At 35.1% G+C, this 19,557-nt stretch overlaps 1 long non-coding RNA gene across 1 annotated transcript; it reads left to right on the top strand.

The window, feature by feature from the left end:
* Positions 1 to 18,329: 18,329 nt before the first annotated feature.
* Positions 18,330 to 18,845, top strand: LOC140179507 (uncharacterized). Its single transcript, XR_011872991.1, has 3 exons — positions 18,330 to 18,457; positions 18,566 to 18,658; positions 18,731 to 18,845. It is a non-coding gene; the product is annotated as an uncharacterized lncRNA (long non-coding RNA).
* The last annotated feature ends 712 nt before the right edge of the window (positions 18,846 to 19,557 follow it).

Genomic DNA, 19,557 nt, shown 5'->3' with positions numbered 1-19,557 from the left:
ATCTTCGTGGTATAAGCTAGATTGATGGCGGCATTCATGAGAGTCCGGAAAGTCTAAACCTTGTCTGTGGTATTCCGAGTAGGACTCTGGGATTGAATGACTGTGACGAACTTCAAACTCGCGAGTGCTGGGAGTAGTGACAGATGCAAAAGGATAGTAAATTCTATTCCAGTATGATCGAGAACCTCCAAGATGATTAGCCATGCAGTGACAGCGCATCGGACCATTTTCACAGAGAGGAATAGGATGCAACCAACGACAAGGGTGATGCCTCCAGACGATTAGCCGTGCTGTGACAGAGCATTTGGACCATTTTCCCGAGAGAATTGAAAGTAGCCATTGGCACCGGTGACATCCTTACATAAAGCCAGCCATAGAAAGGAGTAAGACTGATTGGATGAAGACAGCAGGAAAGCGGAGGTTCAGAGGAACAAATGCATCTCCATACGCTTATCTGAAATTCTCACCAATGATTTACATAAGTATTTCTATCCTTCTTTTATTACTAAATTTCGAAAACTACATAACTATTTTATATCCGCCTGACTGAGACTTACAAGGTGACCATAGCTTGCTTCATACCAACAATCTCCGTGGGATTCGACCCTTACTCACGTAAGGTATTACTTGGACGACCCAGTGCACTTGCTGGTTAGTTATGCAAAGTTGTGAAGATATGTTTAGACCATGGTTCTGTGCATCCGTTTTTGGTGCCATTGCCAGGGAATCAATTTCGAACAACAATTCACAACCTGAGTAACAATTTCGCATACCAGACGCGCACGCGCACAAGGCACGCACGCACAAAAGTGGTCTCGCCCATAGACGCGCACGCGTACATGCCGCGTCCGCGCGGATGGAAAAGTTGCCAATTGATGCGCACGCGCACATGGCGCACACGCACCAATACTCTTACATGGCCCACTTAAAGGCAAAACGCTGGGGCGATTTTTGAGCTGTCCAAGCCCAAATCCAACTTGTTTCTGAGTGTATTTCATGCAGAATTGAAGTCCAAGCAAAGGGGGGCAATTAGTTTAGCCAACATGAGCCTTTAGTTAGTTTTCTAGAGAGAGAAGCTCCATTTTCTCTCTAGAATTAGGTTAGGATTAGGTTAGATTATCTTAGATTCATGATTAATTACTTGATCTCATCTTGTTTCTTTTATAATTTCTTACCTCTGCATCTTGATCCTCTTAATTGTGATGTTAATTTCTCATTTTGTTCTCTTTTGTGATGATGAACTCATGTTGGACTTGATTTACATTTAATGCAATTTTGATGTTGATGTTCTTTTTATTGATGAATTAAGTTGTGATCTCACTTTTCTTACACTTAGTATTTGTTAGATTTTACTATTCTTACAATTTATGATGTTCACTTTTATTGTACTCTATGTGTTTGATGAAATGTTCTCTTTAGTTTTTGAGTAGTTTTGTCAACTCTTGGTCTAAGCCAAGGGAATTGGGTAATCTTGAGTCATTAGGTATGATGGAATTGGTGATTTGAGAACCCATGGTGATCAATTTGACACCCATTGACGCTAACCACTACTAAGTTAATTAATAGGTAGGTTAGGACTTAAGGGCTGATGTGATCAAATCTATTTGACGTACTTCAAGCATAGAAGTAAATGTTACGTACTTAAAGCTTTTGGGAAGTAGACTTAATAGGTTGGCCTCTCTTGATTATCAATATTCGGTTTGTTGACAAGGATGGTGATCTCAATTACCCAAGTCTTAGCCAAAAGTTCTTTATCTTGCTTTCTTTACTTGCTTACTAAATCTACTTTTCTTTCCCTCTTATGAACCAAAACCCCCTTTAGCCCTTCATAGCCAATAACTAAGCACTACATTGTTTCCTAGGGAGACGACCCAGAGTCTAAATACTTCGGTTAATGCTTATTTGGTGTTTTTTATTCGTGACAACCAAAATTTTTGTATGTGAGGACTCTTTGTTGGTCTAGAACTATACTTGCAACGAGAACTCAACTGAGAAATTCTATATCAACAAAAGTTCACACATCAAAATGGCGCCGTTGCCGGGGAACAATGGTGCTATGTTATTGGCTATTGTATATATTGTGAATAGCTTGAATTTTGGTTTGTTTGCTAGTTTTTGCTAGTTTAAGATTTTATCTTCTTTCTTATTAATCTTTGTTTTTATTTTCTCTTTCACTATGAATTCTAACCCTTTTAGCTATGAGTGTAGTTCAAACTATGTTGTAGGAAATGGAAGTTCCAATGAAGATATACATCAAGGATTTGGAAATCAAGGATGGGAGGAACCTCAAGCTTATGAACAATCTTCATGGCAACATCCTCCTACAAACTCCTATGGGTATAATCCCGATCCTAATGTGTATCAATCCAGTGTGTGTGATGATCCTTATTGTGGTTGTCAACTACAATCATCATATGCATGTGATCCCACTCCTCAATATAGCCATACACCATACTCACAAGCCTCACACCACCATTCAACTCCATATGACCATAACTCATATACACCATATCAACCACCATATGAACCACATCTAGAACAACCATCATTCCAATACCAATACTCCTAAGAACCACAAATTCCACATACACCACCTCAAGAATTCCACCAATATAAACCACCTTCCAACGTTAACAATCTTCCCTCAAACACTGAATCCTATCTTCCACCACCATCTCCCGATGAAGCCTTCATATTAGAACTGAGAGACCTTGAATCTCGTATCTTAAGGCGATAAGAGGAGGATGAAACTAAATTTAAGGAGCTAAGAGCAAGGATAGCTAGCATGGTAGAAGCCGTGAATCACCTAATATTCCACCTAAGCTCATGTACCCTAAGTACTCCCATTGTTGAATGTGGAGAAGCTATCAAGGAGCCTAGTGAGGGAGTAAACATGAAGCTCCATGGTGAGGAAGAAGAGTTGAAGCAAGAAGTGCAACAAGAGGAGAAGGTAGAGATTAGCAAACAAAAGGAAGTAGTGAATGGATGTTTGGGATATGTTTAGCACATAAAGGATGTTAAGGAGGAGAGTAAAGTTATGGAAGTAGACGGAGAGTTAAAGGAAAACGATCAAGAAGTGGATTCCATCACTAGTAATTTTTTGCCCACATTGACCAATTCCCTTGACAATCTTGTTAAGCCTTCCCCTAGTGGATTAGAATCCGAGGTTGAGCAGGGTGCGCCACCTCCAAAACCCGTTATAAATGAAGAACTGGAAGAAGTGTTCCAAGCAACAAGCCCTCCTATCTATGATGATTCCGCATCAACATATGATCCTTTCAAGTTTGAAGAGTCCTTCCCCAAAATGCTTGTACTTAATGAGGAGGTAGACTTCACTAGACCTCCTATCTATGATGAGAGTGATGGGGATGAGATAGAAGAAGTTGGTGAAGAAGAATGTGAACTTGAGGAAGCTTGACAAGAGGAGAAATTTAAAGAACCGTGCCGAGTGGTGGAAACCTCTAGAAGAGGATAGATGGGAGTAGAGCATGCTTTATCAAGACCTTTGGGAACTCTTTCACCTAGTTCACCATCCAATCCTTCACTTGAGTGGGTAAAACTTCTAACTCTCAGCTTTATTATCCCACTTGAGTATGGTCTGCTTGAGACGGATGGCCAACTTAGGGCGCTTTGTGGAATTAAGCGAAAAAAGAGGATGTTTAGTGGTTGGCGTTGTAAATCTAGACTCATTATGGTTGGAAGCTCAAAATTGAAGAACATGGATTGGTGTAATGCTCAATTAAATGAGTCAAGGTGAGTAGTTTGGTGCTTTCATGAGAATTTCGCTTTCTCGTCGTCCGGACAAAGTCAAGGCAATCAACTAGAAGATGGGTGCGAGGACAAGATATGGGATCCTGGATTACCCTATGAGAGTCAATTTTGGGAGCTCGTGTCTTGGAGAGGACCTCACTCAAGCTTAGTGATGATGGTTGGAACTTCTGACAACCGACTGAAGGACAAGCACTCTTGGAGGTTCAAGGATGGATACAAGCATAAGCCACCTTGACAAGAAGCCTCCCAATGTCCAACTTAAGGACTTAAACTAAAAGTGCTTGGTGGGAGACACCCCACCATGGTAAACTCTTTCCATTCCCTTGTAGATATAATGAATGAATGAGTTGAGTTCCATTGTATATAATTTCTTTACTTGTTGGTATATTTTGCTTGCTTGTTAAGGTGTTTATACATTCTATGCTTTAATTAGGGATGATTCTTTGAACTTGAGTTTTTGCTTGAATTGCAAGTTTCCTTGATTTGTTTGAAAAATCCCCTATATTTCAAAAATCTGCTTAATTTTGAATCTTAGCTAGTCTAGAGTTTTAGAGGAGGATGAGAAGGTTATGAGCTCTTTTTTATGCTCATTAAAGAAAAAAAAAACCCAAGCCACGCGCAAGAGCAAAGCGCGCGTGCGCGCCGGCTGCGCATTTTAACTATCTGGGCCAAGCTCCAAAGAGTTGTGCTACTTTTGGGCCAACTCTGTGCCTCGACCCACGCGGACGCACGCTGTATACGTCTGCGCCACTCCCTGTTTCTCCACCCACACATTGGCATACTTGACGCTTCCGCGCCCGTCCCTTATGCTCAAGCCATCTACGCGAACGCGCACAGTGCGCACGTGCGTCGATGCATTTTAGCATCACCCAGGCCAAAGGGCCCGAGAGTTGTGCCAACTCTAGGCCTCTTTTGGGCCTCTGGCCCAGCACAACTGCGTGGACGCGCACCGTACGCTTCCGCGCCGATCCCTAATTCTCCCATCTACGCGTAAGCGCGTATGGCGCTTCCGCGCACTTCCTTATTACCTCCACCCACGCGGACGCACACGGTGCGCGCACGCGTGGATTCAAATTTTTACTTACCCAGGGACGTGAAGCCCTACCTTATTTGCGCAAAACCACCTTCGTCCCTCACCCAACGTCTCTCCTTCCCCCTTTCACCCATAACCACCACCATCATTTCCATAACCAGCCTCTCTCCAGCATCCTCCAGCGCACACCACCGTCGCCATCGCCGCGCGTCCCAACGCCCCTCTTCCTCACTCCCTCTCTCTCACTCCACCTTCTCTGTCTCTGCTCTCTCTCACATCCCCTCTGTCTCTCTCGCACAACACCCCTGCTCCGCCACGAGCCTAGCCACGACTCCATTGTCGCCGGCGCTTGCTCCCCTGTGCCACCAGACTGTCGTTCTCCCTTCCCCGTCCTCTGTTTCATCTTTCAACTTCCCTGCTTCCAGGTTTTTGCTTCCCCTGTTCTACTTCCCTTTTTACTGTTTTATGTTAATTTCATTAGTTAGCTTAGTTAGTTAGTTTAGTTTAGTTTAGGTGGTTAGCGAATCTGAGCTGAGTAGTGGATTTAGGATTAACTGAATCTTTGCTGATGTGTGAAATTGCTCTGTTTTCATGGATTATTCTGTGTTCATTTAATCTGTGATGCTGCTTGTTTGTGTTTGATTGATGAAAGGAACTGCTACTGTTCTTTGTGTTGTTTAATTTACTTTGCTGCTGCATTATTGGCTGTTTGTTATATCCATGTGAATTCATATATATAGTTTTGTGTTTTCAAGTATTAATGAACTCATATGGAACCTGATTTGTTGTTTAAACTTGGAAATAGCCAACTTACTGCTGAAATACTACCGGATTTTTCCTAACCATGGTCCATGAATTAACAATGCTCTGATTGGTGTAACTAGTTCTAGTTGATGATTTATGTTTCAAATAGAATTTTGTTACCTAAAAGGTTTTGAAAAATCCTCGTGGGCATGTTTACAGGTTTTTGGTTATGCTCCTAATGCTCTTTACTTGCTTGCAATGCTAATTTGCTATATGCATTGCATGATTAAGTAAACTTTCAGATTAATCATAAATTTGATTTTCATTTGCAGTTAAGCCCAACTTTCTTGCTTTCACAAGATTGATGATTCCTTCTACCTATGTGGCTAATGCAATTCAATTCCTTTATGCCCTTTATCATATGGTGCATGAATTTTTCAAATCTCATCTCAATATTTATGACTTGCATGCATTGTTGGAATTGGTGTTAAATGTGCTTAAATTACTTGTTTCTCAAGGTTTTGCTTTCACCAACACAAATTCATTTGACTCTAGTGATCCTTGCATTGATTGATGGTTTGTTCCATATTAGTTACTTTCTAGCTATACCATATTTCATTATCAATGACTTGTTGCATTTCATGATTGTGAACGTGCTTACATTCCTATTTTGTGCATTCCTTTTTGAATTGAGCTAATAACCACCATATCACTGATTTTCAAACTAATTTCTAACTTTAATCTGTTTAACCTACTAACTTCTTTTGGTTTTCAACCTAACTTTTTTGATCATTATTTTGGATATGCTGTTTCCTAGGCTTAGTGAATGAGTAATGTGCAAATGTGGTTTGAATTCTTAGTTTGAAATTTGGTTTGAATTCTAAATTCTATTACTTGCATTCCAAGAAATCTCCCTTCTTTGTTCACTTCATGAATATGCTTTGCTTTGAGTGCTTTGTATCTATTTGGCTATCTGCTTATATTATATCATCTCTGTTTTTCAGGATGTCAGCCAAAGGAAAGGCTATAGGCACTACTTCCAAAAAGAGGAAGCGCTCTAAGACCTCTACCCCCTCACCATATGCTAATTATGCCAAGAATCCGCTGAATGAGGTGGACAAGGAAAATCAGCTGCTACCAACCACTGATGAAACCAAATTCCCAAACCTCTACTGTGAGCTTCGCTTCTCTGACTTCCGGAAGAAAAATCTGAACATTGAGAAGAAACTGCTCCTTCCCAATGATGTGAGGCGTGCTATTAACACCCGCATTCTGGAATTAGGATTGGACTTTGTTGATAGAGATTTGGGGAGGGTGAACACTTCATGAGTGAGAAAATTTTATTGCAACTTCTTCCGAGCCAATCTTGATTCAGTGCAGCTGCGGGGTAGAGAGATTATGATCACTGAGGATGCTATTGGGAATGCACTGCTTTGCCACCATCATCCTGACGAGACCTGCGCCTATAGGCAGGCAGAGGTAGCTCTCCGCTCCATGACTTTTGACTATGAGGCACTCAAGCGCTTGATTGCCACACCAGATGCTCCTTGGGTGATGGATTCGAACAACAAGAAGTCCAAGGGGATGCGCTTCGCTTATTTGACAAAGGAGGCCAAGACCGGGCAGCATATCTTCGCCCACTATGTCTTTCCCACCACTCACTTTTCAGAGATTCCGATGGATATGCTGGTTCTGATTGGGTGTGTGATGGAAGGGAAGGAGGTAAACTTTCCCCGACTGATCAGGCATAGCATGTGGAGAGCTCATATTCGCGGCTTGCTACCCTTCTCTACACTAGTCACCAGCATGATTGAGTCGGCAGGTGTCCCGTGGGAGGATGATGATGTAACACCACCACCTCCAGATGACGATGACAAAGAGACTACCATTCCATGGGTGGGTGGGTGCATGAGAAGCCCCCACCCAAACACCGTTCCCGAGCCAGAGCAGTGGAAGAGGCAGCTCAGCCCTCATCGTCAGCAGCAGCAGCAGGACCCCCCTCTACTTCAGCAGCCGCAGCATCCTTACCACCACCACCACTAGCACCTGAGCCAACTTATCTGTTGGTGCAGCACCTGCTTCGCTTCATGGAGCGGTTCGAGCGTCGTGTCATGCGACGTCTCGACCGCATTGACCAGGTGTTTGTATCACAGGGCATCGAGCTACCGCTGCTCCTAGACTCTCCCGCTTCCGACGAGCAGGATCAAGAGGAGGAGCTGGCTGAGGAGCCGACTCATCAGGATGCACCTCCAAGACACAGGCCACCACTGAGGTCTAGCAGCCTCTTGAGGATCCACAGCTACATCCAGAGCCACAGCCATTCCTAGTCCCGCAGCCTGAGCTTGAGCCACAGCCCGGCGCGATTGTTGACCCCCATCCCGAGCTTCAGCAGTAGCATCGAGGACGATACTTGATTCTAAAGTGTGGGAAGGTCACTGTTCGTGACCATTGTTTACATTTATGTGGTGAACTTTCGGACATCCATCTTTAGTTTCTGCTACTTTATGTTATTTTGCACTTTATCTTTTAGATCATTTTGGGATGACTGTATATATTTGCTATTGTAGATACTCTTGTTTTGGTTGTTGCATACTTTTAGTATATATACCAGGTGTTCTTCCCGTTGCTTCGGGGGGTATTCACGTTTGGCATATGCCTGCTCTGACCGAGATCTTTGGAGATGATTCCGTACTCCAATTCGGTGGTGGAACCTTAGGGCATCCTTGGAGAAATGCACCAGGTGCCGTAGCTAATCGAGTAGCTCTCGAAGCATGTGTACAGGCTCGAAATGAGGGTCGTGATCTTGCTCGTGAGGGTAATGAAATCATCCGTGAGGCGAGCAAATGGAGTCCTGAATTAGCTGCTACTTGTGAAGTATGGAAAGCGATCAAATTTGAATTCCCAGCAATGGATACTTTGTAATCCGGTGGTTACTGTTCGTTCTAGATAATTGCAATTAAACTCGGCTCAATCCTTTTTTGAAGATTGAGCCAAAGACAAAGATACTTAATTTATTGCATAAACATAATATATCTTTTTTTTCTTTTTTATTATATCCATAAAGTTCTATATTCTAATCGATTAGATATATATATATATATATATATATATATATATATATATATATATATATATATATATATATTATCATCTTAGTTTTTGATTGTGATTAGAAAAATATTTTGGATTGATAAATTCTAGTTGACCCTTTTTGTATAAAAATTATGTTTTGATTGAAAAGAGGATAAACTAGGAAAAATTTTTAAAAATTTTCTAAATCACGACATTGCATTAGAATAAGCTTAGTCAATATGATGAAAATTTCCAAGAAATTCAATTTTTAGGGTACCCCCAATTGGTTGAAAAAATATTTTTAGAACTTGCTTGAATTATGCACTTGTGGATCATGTTTTGAGCAAAGAACACAAGCATGTGAGATTTGAGCCTAATTGTATGGTTACATCCAATGACCACTTATTTTCATTCTTGTGTGCATCATTCTCTTAGCTTCCTATGATTGTAATCTTAGATTTGTTCGATTCTTTATGTCTATTATTTTGTGTATAGATGCATTTATCTGATTGAGGCCATTGTTCAAATAGCTCACTTACCCAAAATAACCTATCTTTTATTTTCCATTGTTAACCAATTTTGAGCCTATGCTTAACCGATTTGTTCATAATTGTATCACATTACAAGCTTAAGCGAAAAACAATTAATGTCCCTTGTCTGGATCTTTGATTAGCTTAGGCTAGTGAGAGTGTTCATTACTTGATTTTGAGAAGGTTGGGTACATTGGGTAGAAATAAAAGTGTATTTATATTTTTTGTTGAAAATTTCTCAAGAATTGGGTACATACTCATGTAGTAATCATATGTAAACCGTATGCATTGATGTTTCAAAAAAAAAAATTTAATTTTGCAACAAAAAGGGAACAAAGGGTCATAAAGTTTAAGGTTTCATAAATTTAATGCATATGTGTGGTAATAAAAAAAAAAAGGGATTGCATGAGTATATGAAAAGTGAAGAATAGATAGCTAGGTTTGTTTAGAATTGTTTAGGTCGTCATAAGGTTAGGTGGGAAGTCTAAGTTAAATCAAAGATTCAAATATCAAGCTCACTTGACCATATGCATCCTACCTTGACCCTAACCCCATTACAACCTATGGGAAATCCTCTTGATATTTGTATGCATGCATAAAGTAATTGTTGATTGTTAGATGAAAAACAAATCTTAGAAAGCATGATTAGGGGAGAAATAAGTGAAGCAATCCCATATACTTGAGTGCATAGAGCGGATACACATCCGGCGAGGGTTCAATCGCTCAATTACATGAGTCCACCCATGATCATCTTTTCTTGTAAGTTTGTGAACTCTTTCAATGATTCAATCCAATTGTGGTTTGCTTTGATTATTAATACCTTAGCCCTTGTGCTTGCATGTGTATTCTTGGAGGTTGATTTATTTTGACTAGATCATTGCATCGTGTAAATAGATTGCATATGAAAATAGATTGCATTTAGTTAGTTGCATTGAATAAATATTAATACACTTTGCTTCTTCTTGATTTTAGCACGAGGACATGCTTAGTTTATTAAACTTCAAAGCCCATCTCTGAATCGTCAGATAATGGTCAAATAGCAGCCACGGTCCTCCTTCCATAACATGCCAATAATCATCATTGTTATATAGCCTCACCACACAGAACTCATTCCTAAGATCTACGAGGTTCAATCCTCCTGACCTTGCCCACATGGCATCAAGTCTTCGTTTAAGCACTCCATATGCCACCTTCCTTCCCAGCAACTTGATAATGAGTGCATGCTTCCATGGTTTCTCGAATTTTCTCTTCTCTGCCTTATTTCACTTTTATGCTAATGGTTCCATTTGGGATTCTCTTCACCGATATGGCTGGATTCCTCTATTCTTTCTTTCTGACTCTTCGTATGGCTTCCCATTGGAATTGACTCATAGCTAGCATCTTCTCCATTGTCCCCTGATCTTTTTCATCTAAGGAATCTTTTGATTAGCTATCTTCCATATCATTCGTTTCTAATTTTGGATCAGCACTACCAAGCATTACCAGATCAGCATACGTCCTTTTTTTCCATTAGGTCATATAACGATGTTCTGTCACACATCCATTCTTTTTCTCTAGGCCTCCAAAAAATTTCTACTTTGAACTCTTTCACATCAGTTCTCAGCTTCTTTTTGCTACGTCGCATCTAGTCCACTTCCTCCATGGTGTTTTTCGGCGGCTCACTATTCATTAAAATAGGAGTAAAATTTTTGGTACTCAACAGTCTTTTGTCTGGAAGAAAACCGATCTCAATTCAACATGCTGAATTTCTAACGTAAAAAGAAGTGAGTTTCATCTTTTTGGTAGCTGAAAAAGATACTATTAATTATAAGTATCGCTTGTGTAATTCAATTGGGCTATGAATGGTTCAAAAAAATGCTTTTTATTTCTTTTGTTTATATGATGAATCATATTTATTTTAAAATATTAATATAATATACTTAATTTAAACTAAATATTTATTAAAAATTAAAAGACATTAGAGATATTTTTTTTTAAATAAAAAATGAAAAATTTAGGAATTAATCTAAAATTAATATAATAAATATTTTTTATTTGATTATTTTATATTATTCTATAACATATATAATATATAATATCATAAATTTTATACATATTCAAACCTCGATATTTGTTTATTTTGTTCTCTTTTAACTTTTGTATTGTACTTAGATAAGATTATAAAATTTAAACTATCGTTATATTTTTAATATATGTATTTCTATGATTTATATTAAAATATATTTATGTTTTATGTATTTATTTATCATTTATATATTATTTTATTATAATTTAATTATTTTTGGTAAATTATGGTTGAACCAATTGAATCACTAAATAAATAAACCAATTACTACAACGATTAAGTTATCAGATCAGTTTTTAAAAGTTTACTCTCAAACAATGGCAACTAGAAAATTTTTTAGATTTTTAAATTTTTTTGTGGGTAATTTTTTTCATCTTATGTTTGGTTTATTTTTTTATTTATTTTTCTAATAAAACATTGAGGTTATATGTATAAATGATGACAATATCATTTGAGATTATATTTTAAGGAATCGTCTATAGTGAGAAAACTTGAAGCTCTACGTTAAAAGACTAAGTGATAATATTTCAATTTAGTGGCTTTCATTAGAGCCAAATAATAAGTTATAAATTTATAAATTTTGACTTTAAAAGTAGACTAATTACAAAGGGGCAGATTCTCTTTTATTTTTATAATTGTTTTATTGTATTAAAATTAAAATTTGTTTTTTATTTTTAAAATCTAAAAAATTCAGAGAGTTATTTGAAAAATTAAAATATTTTTTAACACTAAACTTAAAAATATCAAAATATCCTTTATCTAATAATTTTAAAATTACTAAAATATTCTTATAAGAATAATTAATATTAGTTGATTTATTAACAATTATGAATTTTAATTCAATATTAAAATATTATAACATCCTATAGTTAATTTTTAAAATACCAAAATAATGTTTTTAGCATTAATCTTAAAAAGACTAAAATAACTATTTAGAATAAAGGTTAGTTAATTGTATTATAAATTACAAATTTAAAATTTTGAAACAACTAAAATATCTTTATAATTAATTTTTAAAACAACAAAACAATATTTTAAGTTTAATTTTAAAAAGACTGAAATACCATTATAGAATTATTCATATATTTTAATCATATTAGAAATGAGAAATTTGAATTTGATTTTAATAAGACTAAAATACTCTTTTATTTTATTTTAAATGACTAAGAATTTTTCTTTAAAACTCAAACAAAAACAAACTTTTAGTATTAATTTTGAAAAAGGCTAAAATACTCTTACAATTGATGTTCAAGAAAACAAAACAATCTTTGAAGGTTAATTAAAAAAAAACCACCATAAGACTAATTCATATTATTTAGTTGTGTTAAAATTAAAAATTTGAACATGATTTAAAAATAAAAATAAAAAAGTCTTGTAGTTCAAATTTAGAGTACTAAAATATCCTTTTAATCATTAAGCATGAAAAGACTAAATTTTTCTTATAAAATTAATTAAAATTGTTTGATTATATTAAAATAAAAAATTAATATAATATTAAAAAGATAAAAATATTCTTATACTTAACCTTTAAAAAACTAAAATAATTTTTATAATTAATTTTAAAGACTAAAATACCTTTTTATGATAATGATTATTTAGTTATATTAGAAATTATAATTTTTAAGTTTTAAAATGACTAAAATACTTATGTAATTAATTTTACACTCATATTTTTTTTATTGAATTATTAAAAAAATATTAGACCATAATAAGATTTTTGTAAAGTAAAATAAAGATTATTGAGACTCAACGATCCATACAAGTAAAAATCATTTGATGGTTTTAGTATACAAAAGTTTGTGTGTAAAGTTGTAGGCTTAATTTGGTAAAATTTTTTAAAATAGTATTTGTATTTTTTAAAAATATATTTTTTTTATTTTGTGTTTGGTAAATATAAAAAATTATGTACTTGTAATTTCAATTTTTAAAAAATAAAAGTGCTTTCCAAAGCAACTAAAATAAAACTTTTTAAAGATGACGTGTGCTTATAAAAATTAAAAAGTCTAATATAACTTCATATATTAATTAATATCTAAATTTAATTTTTATATTAATTTTTATTATAATATTTTTAAATTTTAACAGTAATTTTATCAAACATAATTATTATTATTTATGTTTATTAAATTATATATATAAATAGTATATATAGAAATATGACTATTGAATTGAATAATTTAGTTTTTTTTTTACCTTAATATTTAAAGAATATTTTGTTATTTTTGTAATGAAATTAAAATTTTAGTATTCTCATAATCAGATTAAGATAGATACATACACAAAAAAAAGACACTAAAAATTAAAAATAATCAATTAAGATTATAATATCTAACATAATTGATAAATCCATATTTCATAGTATTTATTTGCTCTAATTGGGTGGATTTTATCAACTTCTCTTACACTTATTCAACGAAATAGCTTAGTTCTGTAAATTCTCCATAAATTGTACTTAAAAGTGAAACATAATTTTTAGGCCCTTAATTGCTAAATTTTATTTACTTTAATTCTATTTGATGTCTTGATGTGTTTGTTGAGTGATTTCAGGCTTATAAGGCAAATATTGGATTGAAGGAATGTAGAAAATGCATGTAAAAGTGGAGAATTCATGAAGAAATGGAGTTTGGAGCTTTTCAGCAAGTGTGTGTACGCACAAGTAGGCGTGCATACGCACAAGTGAGAGTCAGCAAGTGTGCGTGCGCACAACCTTATGTGCGTACGCACAAGTGGAAAAATAGAAAGTGTGCATACGCAAACGTCTGTACGTACGCACAGGTCCCAGCATGTGACCTCATTAATGTAATTCGCTGGCAGTGAATTTTGGGCCTCCAAAACCCAATCCAACTCATTTCTGAAGCTATTTCAACCCTAATTCAAGAGGAGGCACTACTAGAATTCAGATATTTACTAACATTTTTTATCTAACATTTTTTAAAATGTTAGCTATACTAATAAAATTATACTTTTAGTAACATTTGTAAAATAAATGTTAGAAAACATTATTTTTATTTAAAATAAATAAATAAAAATAAGATATAAACGTTACCAAATACAAAGGGGGTGTTCTCTTCAGTCTTCGTTTTCCAGGGGTGTTCTCTTCATTTTCCCCCAATTTCACGCGTCTTCTCACTCCCACTCTCGAGGGTGTTCTCTTCAGTCTTCATTTTCCCCCAATTTCACGCATCTTCTCACTCCCACTCTCGAAGCTGTGAAACCACCTCTCGCTCCTCCTCTTCGATCTCTCGTTCCGCCTTTTTGATCTCTCGTTCCGCCTCTTCGATCTCACGGTTCGCGAATCGAAACCACAATCCGGTGTTCTCACTCTCACTCCAGCTCGCGTTGTCTCGCTTCTGGTTCATCCTCTCGCGCCGTCGTCTTCTCGCCTGCATCGCCGTCTTCTCGCCTGCACCGCCGTCTTCTCGCCGGTTCCATTGTCAGCTCGTCCCATGGCCTGGTAAGTTCCAGTTCTCTTGTTTATTTAGTTTCTTACTCCTCAATCCTCTTTAATCTTTAGGTAGTAATTAATTTGATGTATAATTATTAGTTGATTTTAGTTTTTAATTGGTTATTTAGTAGTTAGGTTTTGAATTTAGGTTATTTACCGATTTGAAAACATGTTTATTTGCTTATTAAGTTGTTAAAAACCATACATTATTAGGTTTTCATATCCTCTGTTTTCTAGTTGCTTTTTCTTACTAAGTTTGGATTCTAATTTTTGTTTTGATGTTGATGTGGAATGGAGCTTCTTGAACTTGGAAGTGGATGAGGGAATAGTAGGGGAGTTGAGCTGCTTGTTACTCTTGTTGGAGGTGGAGCTTGTGGAATTGAGCTTCTTGAAGCCAGTGTGTTGGAGGTTGTGCTTTTAGAAGATGATGAACTCTTGAAGGAAAGGTTTTCGGATTTGATGGTTTTGGTTTTGGTTTGGTTCTTGGCAGAAATGTTACTACTAGATTTGAGTGTTTTTGTTTGGTTGTTCTTGGTGGAAAGGAAATTAGATTTGATGGTTTTTCTGCATACAATAATCCATTAATGTTATAGATTTTTATAGATAATTCTGCATACATTGTGTTTTTCTGCATACAATAATCCATTTCCATAAAAATTATATTATAGAGAGAGAAAAAAGAAAAAAGCTAACATAGAAATACAGAAAACTAAGAAAATTTTTTTATGAAAAATATACTAACAAAAATATAGAAAGAAGAAGAACTGAAGAAGCAATGATGATCAATCTCTCTCTTCTTCATAGTAAGAGCACTGATTTTTATCTTTCTCATAGGAATCGAATGGAGAGCAAGAAATGAAATTACAAAACCCCCCATAAATAAGGATAATAATCTCTATCAAAGCAAGGGAATTAGCCTTCCACTCTCCAGATACCCAAGCCAAGCGGCGTCACTACAGTGTCACGCCATCGTCAATTCGTTCTACCACCATCTGTTGCAGTTTTTAGCCGTGCTCTCTCTCCCTCGAGTTCCATCGTGCTCCCTCTCCCTCATACTCTATTCAAGTGAAGGTTTGCTGCGATTTAAGTTATTTTTCTTGTTGTTTAGTTCTTAGTCGTGCTGTGTTTTCTATGATTTACTGGTTTGATTTCTTGTTCTTGTTTTTTCTTATTTAATTGTTCAATCATGGCTGTGTTTGCTGTTAATTGTTCAATTTTGGCTGCCTTGGTTAGTTGGTGTTTGGAGAATAATTTTCTTTCACTTAATTTATGTTGTTGGTTTATAATGGATGCCTTGGTTGATTACTTGTTATTCAGTTCTTGGTCTTGCTGTGATTTTTTTAATTTTTTTAGTTCTTGTTCTTGCTCTTTTGCTGTTATTATAGGTCTTTGTTCTTGATTTTAGTTCTTATTTGTGCTGTGATTTAGTTCTTGTTCTTCCGGTCTTTTCTTATTTAATTGTTCCATTTATGGCTGCCTTCGTTAGTTGGTGTATGGATAATAATTTCGTTAGTTGGCTGAGAGCATTGTCAAAGAAAAGCTTGCAGCTTGTGTCAACAGAGTACCCGGTATTTACTATGATTAGTATTTACTATGCTTATGATTAGTATTTACTATGCTTATTGATAAAGCAAAATGAAATGTGGTTTGATTTCATTAATTGAAACTGGTTCCTTAAGTTGAATTATTGATCTAACTTGTTCCTCTTGATAGATTTACCTTGATGTATGTGACTGAGACTTGATGAATTATTGAATTCTGCTACTGTTCTTCTTTTTTCTTTGTCCTTTTATCATCTTTCTTCACTTCTAGCTTATAATGCGTTTTCATATATGGTGTGTGGGATGTGCCTTCGAATATCTGAATTATTTTTGGTGCCGGTGCCATTAGTGGTGTTGGTGGTTTTATTGGAGCCACTAAGAAACAAGTTGAAACAAATAATAAGCCACGATTATCAAAACTATTTAGCTAATAGGAACTTCCAATTTTCATAGATTTTGTCATATGATATTTTAATTAATTTCATGTATGTGTTGTTGATTTTACTTCATAAAAGTGCTTGCTTAATTAATCTATATTTTCTTTTTTCTGACACAAGGTTAGTATATCAAAATACAAGATTAGTGCCATGCTTTGTTTAGCTTTAGCCACCCAAAATTGGAAGCAAAACAAGCTTTGGTCATAGCTCCTTTTCTCACAAAACATTAACAAGAGGCTTAAAAACAACTCATCAATTACTTTATGATAGTTAATACTCAAGACTTCTCTGCTCAGTTTTTGAAGTTTACAAGCTGACAGTGTTTTTTTAATTTTTATATGAATATGGATTTGATTGAGATTTTACAGAGGAGTTAGGCATCGGTGGTATTAATTCTGTGATTCTGGTTTATAATAGTGCTATGGCAAACAAGAAAGACAAAGCTTTAAGGTCAAGCATCTCAATGAGAGATATCATCTATGAACAAGAAGAGCAAATTGAATTAGGCTCTCGTCAATCCCGATTAATATCATCTATGAAGAAAAGTAGAGGATTGAAAGGTGGTTCTATGGTTAATATCATTGGTGAGCTAGAGGATACTGCATCAAGCCCTTCACAAACACCTTTAGTATTGCATACTAATGATGATGGTAAATGATCCTTTATTGTAATTTTTTAATTTGAGTTTACAAAGAATCAATTGAAAAAAAGCCATATATAATTTGTGGTTTATTATAATCTAAGACGTGCTTGTTCTGATGTGTAATGAATCATGATGATGAGAAAGTGAACTTACGGTAATGAGTTTTGTATATATACACATGAATAAAGCCAAAGCTTCTTAAGAGTTTTGTTCTAGGGAAATTTTGAGTTTATCCATTCAAAGTGATGCTGGAACTTTTTGTTAGATAAATATTTGGATTTATATTGTGTTATTGGATCACCATTTTTATTATCATAAGAGTTGTTATGAGAACTATTATACTTGGCTCTTTGATATACAGTGGTCATTGCCAATTTTCAGAAGGGAAAACAAATAAAGATTTTGAATTAATTTAAAATTGTACTTTTATAAAATTAGATTGAATGAATAGATAGATGTCTTTTAAAAATTTTCTCCTCTCTGTTCTAAACTTTTTCATTCTTGATAATAGGACCAGCTTTAGCACCCCAAGCTAATGATAATGATAGTAAGTAATCATGTTTTATGTTTAGTTTAATACTAATAATAAATGTGTAGTATTTTCTGTATAATTGTCTTTTATTTATTGATTCCCATAACAGGACCAGCAACTAAGAGAAAAAGGGGTCCGACAAAGTGCCTTAAAACTCATGGTTTAAGCTATGAGGATCGGTTACCAATTAGATTAAATAAGTATGGTCAACCAATTGGTTGTAATCGCGCCAAGTTAAGCAGTCATTTGGGGACTTTGGTTAGAAATGCACGCCTTGCTCCATTGACATACACAAGTTGGCATGGACTTAAAGATAATTGGGAAGATTTGTGGGAAGCTACCATTGTATTACATTTTTACACTTTTAACTTAGGTGTTTTTCTTTTATTGATTTTAAAAACTAAATATTAATTAACATATCTATGTTCATTATGGTGCAGGAAAAGTTTGACATTGGAGTACTTGGTAAAGCGTGGGTTTTCAAAACCTTGGGTTCATCTTGGAGGACATATAAAAGTCGGTTGAAAACACAGTATTTTAAGGAAAACATGTCACTAGCTTACAATATGAAAAATTGTCCTCGTACTGTTCCACTTGATCATTGGAAGATTCTTATTCAATTTTGGAGCCTTGATATGATTAAGGTATACTAATTCTTAGCATGTAATTTCCTTCATACTATAATTAGTTATACTAATTAATTTTGCTACTTTTAGGCTTAATTATTCAATTATCTTTTTATGATTTTAAAGGAACAAAGCAAGAAGAATAAAGCTAGTAGAGCAAAGAATACAAGTCAACATACAACAGGATCAAAAACATTTGCTGAAATACGTGAAGAAGAGGTAGAATTAATGTGTTTAAATTGTCTTATTTGCATTGGTTATTTTTTAGTTAATTGTGTTTTTTCTTAATAGGCAATGAAAAATCCTGATAGAAGAGAACCATCTCGGGTGAACATGTTCTTTTTAACACACAAGCCAAGAGATGGAAAATCAATGAGTGAGGGAACAAGCAAAATTTTTGTAAGATATGTATTTATTTTAATATATATATATATATATATATATATATATATATATATGTAGTGTGATATAGATGTTTTATCATAAATTAATGTAGTTTGAATTTTGGATTTTAGTTAGAGCTTGAGGATGCCATAGCTTCACATCCTGAAAAATTAGAAAGTACAAACCAAGATGATATACTTTCTCAAGTGTTGGGGAAAGATCAACCCAGTCGTGTCCGAACTTATGGTAGAGGTGTTGTAGCTTCGAATTTGTGGGGACCTAAATCTCAATTTGAGACGGAGAGGTTAATTGAAGAAGTTAAAGAGAATGCTCAAGCTGAAATTCAGAATATACAACAAAAAATGCAAGAGGAGATGGAAACAAAACTTCAAGAAAGAATGGAAGCCATGAAGTCACAGATGTTGTATGGATTTAATATATTTTTAAATCAGCTACAAAAAAACCTCCCAGGAGTAGAGATTCTGAATCTCTCTTTCATGTCAACTACTCTATATGAGAAGGAAGTAGAAGCTACTGCAACAACACATCATGAAATTACTGCTGCTACTGAAAAAGAGGTATTTATAACTTTCTTTGTATCTTTTCCTTAATAATTAATTATAAATTTACTCTTCATAATGTTGTTCTAAATGTAGTCAATTATTTAATCTACACTACACTAAAGTAATGTGTTTGTGGATAATTGGTGTCTTGAGAGCTGGTTTTAAGTTAGG

The sequence above is a fragment of the Arachis hypogaea genome, chromosome 15, assembly GCF_003086295.3.
Source record: "Arachis hypogaea cultivar Tifrunner chromosome 15, arahy.Tifrunner.gnm2.J5K5, whole genome shotgun sequence".
Classification (NCBI taxonomy): Eukaryota; Viridiplantae; Streptophyta; class Magnoliopsida; order Fabales; family Fabaceae; genus Arachis; species Arachis hypogaea.
The sequence above is the reverse complement of the archived record's forward strand: the minus strand, read 5'-3'. Positions and strand labels throughout refer to the sequence as shown.